This window comes from Anolis sagrei, chromosome 4, assembly GCF_037176765.1.
Source record: "Anolis sagrei isolate rAnoSag1 chromosome 4, rAnoSag1.mat, whole genome shotgun sequence".
Taxonomy (NCBI): Eukaryota; Metazoa; Chordata; class Lepidosauria; order Squamata; family Dactyloidae; genus Anolis; species Anolis sagrei.
In genome coordinates, this window is record NC_090024.1 from 6,154,448 (window position 1) to 6,161,520 (window position 7,073).

The window sequence follows — 7,073 nt, forward strand, 5'->3', positions numbered from 1 at the left end:
ATACTCTGTGTTATATTCCATTGTGTTATTTTCCTTTTATTGTTTGTATGTTGTTTTATTGCTGTACATTATTTAAACTTTTATTTTGATTTTGATTTTAATTATTATTTGCTGTATGTATTTTGTTTACTGTATTCGTTGGGATTGGCCTCATGTTAGCCGCCCCGAGTCCCTGAGGGGAGATGGTGGCAGGATATAAACAAAGTTTAATAATAGTAATAATACCCTTTGAAGTGCCCAAAGGCTGCTTTTGCAGACAGAAGACATAATACAGCTACCACCCTCCACAAACAGCTGAGTAAGGATTAGGCTGCGGCATGGCATTACACTACACCAAGTCTGACATCAGCCCTATAAGAAAGGCCAGATGAGGGCCAAAATTTGTGAGACAGCATTTTGTCTACACTGAACTACACTGCAATTTCACAGCTTCTCTTTCACTTCTTCTTTTTCCATATAGGTTGAATAGCAATAACCTAAAATGCCTGGGACCAGAAGGCCTCCCCCCTCTAGATTTTGGAATATTTGTATGTACATAAAGAATATTTTGGAGGTGGAACCCAAATCTGAAGATTAAATTTGGTTGTTTCTTGTGTACCTTATAAATGTATCTTGAAACTAAATTTATGCACAATATTTAATAACTCTGAGCATAAAGCAAAGTTCGTCTACACAGAACCTTCAGAAAGTAAACGTGATGCTTTCCGAGCTCCAATTTTGGATCACCTTTGGATTCCTGCTTAAGGAATGCTCAACCTATATTTAGACCCAGGCAACAGCAGATTAGGACCTTTCCACACAGTCATATAATGCAGAATATCAAGTCAGATCATCCACAATAACTGCTCTGAAATGAATTATCTGAGTCCACACAGCCAGATAATCCAGTTCAATGTTGATTGTATACAGCTGTGTGGAAAGAGACTTACACTCCTGAAAAGCTATTTCAGGCCTCTTCTACATTGCCAGATTATCTGCTTTGAACTAGATTGTGAGAGTCTATATTGCAATATGTTCCAGTTCAAAGCAAATAATCTGGATTATATATGGCAGTGCAGATGGGGCCACAGTCAGAAAGTACTTTAAGAAGCCGGACTTGATCAATTAATAGTGTGTGCTGAGAGGTTGGAAAGATTAAAAAAAAAAAGATTCTGACAAATTGGTATAATTATATAGTTAATACGTTAAATGTGGAGATAATAAATTGCAAACTGAACAATATAGATAAAATAGAAAATGTTATAATAATTAAGAGTATGTGAGATCCCGTTAGGAATTACTAACAGAATGTATTAAGATGTGAAGTGGAAAAACCGAGATTAAGATTGATATTCCAAATGTAATTTCTGTAGTTTATTGTACAAAGAGTATTTCCAGGGAGAAAGGTGGGAGTGCGGAAAAACAAACCAAAACCAAGAACAAGATATTCTAGGTTATATGGATTATATGGTTGCGTAGAAAGGCCTTGAGTCCACACTGCCATATAACCCAGTTCAATGTGGATTTTATTCAGCTGTGTGGAAGGGGTCTCAGTTCCAAGCAGGTAATCTGGATAGTTAAAGCAGGTAATCAGTGTAGATGGGGCCCATCTGTTGAGAGGAGCACTCCTGATAGATTGGCATCCAAGTGCATTATAGACGGAGGTAACATACCCAGGTGCATGATAGGTAACAGTGACATATCGAGGTGCATGGTAGGTAAAGATAACATATCCAGGCACAGAAAGGAGCTACATAAAGGTTCATAATGGGCCAAGAGACCACACTCAAGTGTATTATAAAGGAGACACACATAGGTATGATATAGGTGGAATAACCAGGTGCATTATAGATGAAAGTGGCACATCCAGATGCATTACAGGTATAAATGAACTTATACAGGCCACAGAGTGAAGAGGGGAGCTAGGAAGAAACAGCTCAATCGTGTCTTCTGCAAAATCAGTAGGGAGCCCCTCAATATATACAATATTGCCTTCCACTTTCCCCAGCATGATTGTCTTCTCTAGGCTTTGCTGTCTCCTCATGATGCGGCCAAAGGACTTCAACTTTGTCTCTAGTCTCCTTCCCTCCAATGAGCAGCCGGGCTTTATTTCCTGGAGGATGGACTGGTTGGATCTTCTCGCAGTCCAAGGCACTCTCAGCACTTTCCTCCAGCACCACAGCTCAAAAGCATCTCTCTTCCTTCGCTCAGCCTTCCCTAAGGTCCAGCTCTCACATCCGCAGGTTACTACAGGGAATACCATGGCTTTGACTAGGCAATGGATCTTTGTTGCCAGTCTGATGTCTCTACTCTTTAGTATTTTGTCGAGACTGGATATTGCTCTCCTCCCAAGAAGTAAGCGTCTTCTGATTTCCTGGCCACAGTCTGCATCTGCAGTAATCTTTGCACCTAGAAATACAAAGTCTGTCACGGCCTCCACGGTTTCTCCCTCTATTTTCCAGTTGTCAATCATTCTTGTGGCCATAATCTTGGTTTTTTTGACGTTTAGCTGCAACCCAGCTTTTGCGCTTTCTTCTTTCACCTTGATTAGAAGGCTCCTCAGCTCCTCCTCGCTTTCGGCCATCAGAGTGGTGTCATCTGCATATCTGAGGTTGTTAATGTTTCTTCCAGCAATTTTCACCCCAGCTTTGCATTCCTCAAGCCCCGCACATCCTCGCATGATGTGTTCTGCATACACGTTAAAAAGGTTGGGTGAGAGTATGCAGCCTTGCCGGACGCCTTTCCCAATCTTGAACCCGTCTGTTGTTCCGTGGTCAGTTCTGACTGTTGCTACTTGGTCCTTGTACAGATTCCTCAGGAGAGAGGGAAGGGGGCTTGGGATGCTCATCCCACCAAGAACTTGCCATAATTTATTATGATCCACACAGTCAAAGGCTTTAGAATAGTCAATGAAGCAGAAATAGATGTTTTTCTGAGACTCCCTGCCTTTCTCCATTATCCAGCATCCGGATATTGGCAATCTGGTCTCTGGTTCCTCTGCCTTTTCTAAACCCAGCTTGAACATCTGGCAACTCTCGCTCCATGTATTGCTGGAGTCTTCCTTGCAGGATCTTGAGCATTACCTTACTGGCATGAGAAATAAGGGCCACTGTACGGAAGTTGGAGCAGTCTTTCGCATTTCCCTTTTTTGGTATGGGGATATAAGTTGATTTTTTCCAGTCTGATGGCCATTCTTGTGTTTTCCATATTTGCTGGCAAATGGCATGCATCACCTTGACAGCATCATCTTTTAAGATTTTAAACAGTTCAGCTGGGATCCCGTCGTCTCCTGCTGCCTTGTTGTTAGCAATGCTTCTTAAGGCCCATTCAACCTCACTCCTCAGGATGTCTGGTTCTAATTCATTCACCACACCATCAAAACTATCCTCAATATTATTATCCTCCCTATACAGATCTTCTGTATAGTCTCGCCATCTTCTCTTGATCTCTTCAGCTTCTGTTAGGTCCCTGCCATCTTTGTTTCTTATCATACCAATTTTTGCCTGAAATTTACCTCCAATGTTTCTAATTTTCTGGAAGAGGTCTCTTGTCCTTCCTATTCTGTTGTCTTCTTCCACTTCCATGCATTGCTTATTTAAAAATAGTTCCTTGTCTCTTCTGGCTAACCTCTGGAATTGCGCATTTAACTGGGCATATCTCCCCTTATCACTGTTTCCTTTTGCTTTCCTCCTTTCTTGGGCTACTTCCAGTGTCTCAGCAGACAACCATTTTGCCTTCTTGGTTTTCTTTTTCTTTGGGACGTACTTTGTTGCCGCCTCCTGAACAATGTCTCGGACTTCTGTCCATAGTTCTTCTGGGACTCTGTTTACTAAATCTAGTCCTTCAAATCTGTTCTTCACTTCCACTGTATATTTGCTAAGAATGTTAGTGAGATCATATCTAACTGGTCTTATATTATATACATTATATACAATATATTATATACAATATAATATATTATATACAATTATATTATATACAATATAATACTAACAATTGAAGTGTACTATGAGCCAGGGGGGCCCACTAAAGCCCCAAACCCCTCTATTCCATTTGATCAAGTGGACTTAAAAGGGCGATGACTTAAGGGCGTCCCTCTATCTGTCCCCCTGCATTTGAGGGCGAACAAGGCCAAGCCCCTTTTAAGAGACTTTTTCTTTCCCTTCCAGATATAACCTTGGCTTCAGTAAGAGAAAGGCGCTACTCACGCGTTAGCAGCAAAGGAGATGTCTGTAAAACAACAACACTGATAAATAATAACACGAGGGAAGATGAGGAAGGGGAACCGCTCCGCTTCTGGTCCTGAGGCGAAAGAGAGCCAGCACGAGCCGCGCAAAGGCTTCTGGGAAAAGCGGCCTCTTGGGAGAAACCATCTCTGACTCAAAAAAAGGGGAGGCAGAATATTTAAAAAGGCGGAGGAGAAAGATTAGGCGCTGAGGGAGACATTAAAACAACCTATTTGCTTCTCTAAAAATCAACAATTTCAAATAATAACATTCATTTGTACCGGTTTTATATTTTATCCTGTTTTCTTTTTTCTTTGCCTCATAATGGACTCGCCCATGAAAGGGCGAGACCAAAACAATGGGAGGGGGGAGAACAAATCTAAGCTGAACACGTCCCCGCGTCCAGAATACCGGAATCCCTCCCTCGCGTTGTAGAATAAGTATTTAAATAGGGAATTCATTAAAAGGCGTTGGCTTTTACGAATCTAAAAGGTAAAAATGCAAAACAACTCCCCCCCTCTAGATTTGTTTATTTGGAACGATCCAATGGAATGGCAAGAAGAAGGCAATAGAATGGAATGCTCCAATAACGCGGGGAGGGGTGTTAAGAGTCCACAAAGAGCATGCGCAGTGAGTGTCCAATGGGAAGGCAGGAAGAGTCCAATAGACTGGAATACTCCAATAAAAGGGGAGGGGGGTTAAGAGTCCACAGAGAGCATGCGCATCGAATGTCCAATGGGAAGGCAAGATGGGTTTAGTTGACTATCTTTGCATGATTCCTTCAAAGCTGGAACTAAATCCTAGTGTGAATGATAACATATTGATACCATATTTGCCATGGCTCAACACTTTATCAATTGTGGGATAGTTTTGTGAGATAGTTATGCATCCAGAGACTTCACCCCACTGAGGGTTACCACCTCACCATAGAACTCTAATACACTGATGACAATGTTGTCTATGCGCATTCAGAAGAAGATGTACAATCCACTCTAAACACCTTTGCAGAAGCATTCAGGGACTTAGTCCAAAGCTTGTCCATTATTTATTTATTTATTTGTTACTGTTGGGAATTCAGCCTGTGATTGTTTCAGGATCAGGGTGCTTTGGATGTGGGGAATGATGTCAATGAGGTTCAAGATACCAATGGTTTGGTCAGTGATGTTATAGAATCATAGAATGAAAGAGTTGGAAGAGACCTCATGGGCCATCCAGTCCAACCCCATTCTGCCAAGAAGCAGGAATATTGCATTCAAATCACCCCTGACAGATGGCCACCCAGCCTCTGTTTAAAAGCCTCCAAAGAAGGAGCCTCCACCACACTCCGGGGCAGAGAGTTCCACTGCTGAACGGCTCTCACAGTCAGGAAGTTCTTCCTCATGTTCAGATGGAATCTCCTCTCTTGTAGTTTGAAGCCATTGTTCCATTGCGTCCTAGTCTCCAAGGAAGCAGAAAACAAGCTTGCTCCCTCCTCCTCCCTGTGGCTTCCTCTCACATATTTATACATGGCTATCATGTCTCCTCTCAGCCTTCTCTTCTTCAGGCTAAACATGCCCAGTTCCCTAAGCCGCTCCTCATAGGGCTTGTTCTCCAGACCCTTGATCATTTTAGTCGCCCTCCTCTGGACACATTCCAGCTTGTCAATATCTCTCTTGAATTGTGGTGCCCAGAATTGGACACAATATTCCAGGTGTGGTCTAACCAAAGCAGAATAGACGGGTAGCATGACTTCCCTAGATCTAGACACTAGGCTCCTCTTGATGCAGGCCAAAATCCCATTGGCTTTTTTTGCCGCCACATCACATTGTTGGCTCATGCTTAACTTGTTGTCCACGAGGACTCCAAGATCTTTTTCACACGTACTGCTCTCGAGCCAGGCATTGTCCCCCATTCTGTATCTTTGCATTTCATTTTTCCTGCCAAAGTGGAGTATCTTGCATTTGTCACTGTTGAACTTCATTTTGTTAGTTTGGGCCCATCTCTCTAATCTGTCAAGATCGTTTTGAATCCTGCTCCTGTCTTCTGGAGTATTGGCTATCCCTCCCAATTTGGTGTCGTCTGCAAACTTGATGATCCTGCCTTCTAGCCCTTCATCTAAGTCATTAATAAGGATGTTGAACAGGACCGGGCCCAGGACGGAACCCTGCTTGTGGCACTCCACTCGTCACTTCTTTCCAGGATGAAGAGGAAGCCTTGGGGAGAATCACCCTCTGGGTTCGTCCATTTAACCAATTCCAGATCCACCTCACCGTAGTTTTGCCTCGCCCACATTGGACTAGTTTCCTTGCCAGAAGGTCATGGGGGACCTTGTCGAAGGAAGGCCTCTTGTAACTCTATCGAAAAAAGAGATCAGATGAGTCTGGCATGACTTTGATAAATCCATGTTGACTATTAGCAATGACCGCATTTGTTTCTAAGTGTTTGCAGACCACTTCCTTAACAATATTTTCCAGAATCTTGCCTCTTATTGATGTGAGGCTGACCGGACGGTAGTTGTTTGGGTCATCCTTTTTTCCCTTCTTGAAGATTGGGACCACATTGGCCCTCCTCCAATCTGCTGGAACTTCTCCTGTTGATGCAGAGAATGGCATAGCGACACCTATGGATGATGGTTTACTCCCTGAATTGCATATTGAGTATTCATGACAAGTTTGGTCCAGATCCATCATTGTTTGAGTCCACAGTGCTCTCTGGATGTAGGTGAACTACAACTCCCAAACTCAAGGTCAATGCCCACCAAACCTTTCCAGTATTTTCTTTTGGCCATGGGAGTCCTGTGTGCCAAGTTTGGTTCAATTCCATCGTTGGTGGAGTTCAGAATGCTTTTTGATTGTAGGTGAACTATAAATCCCAACAACTACAACTCTC

The 7,073-nt window shown here is 42.7% G+C and overlaps 1 protein-coding gene across 2 annotated transcripts in view; it reads right to left on the reverse strand.

Moving 5' to 3' along the window:
- The window catches only part of EEF1D (eukaryotic translation elongation factor 1 delta), a 50,773-nt gene extending 46,458 nt beyond the window's left edge, over positions 1-4,315 (reverse strand). For both annotated transcript variants that reach the window (XM_067467240.1, XM_067467239.1), the window contains exon 1: positions 4,188-4,315. The gene's annotated coding sequence lies outside the window, so the exon portion shown is untranslated. The remainder of the gene's footprint in view (positions 1-4,187) is intronic.
- Positions 4,316-7,073: the final 2,758 nt, after the last annotated feature.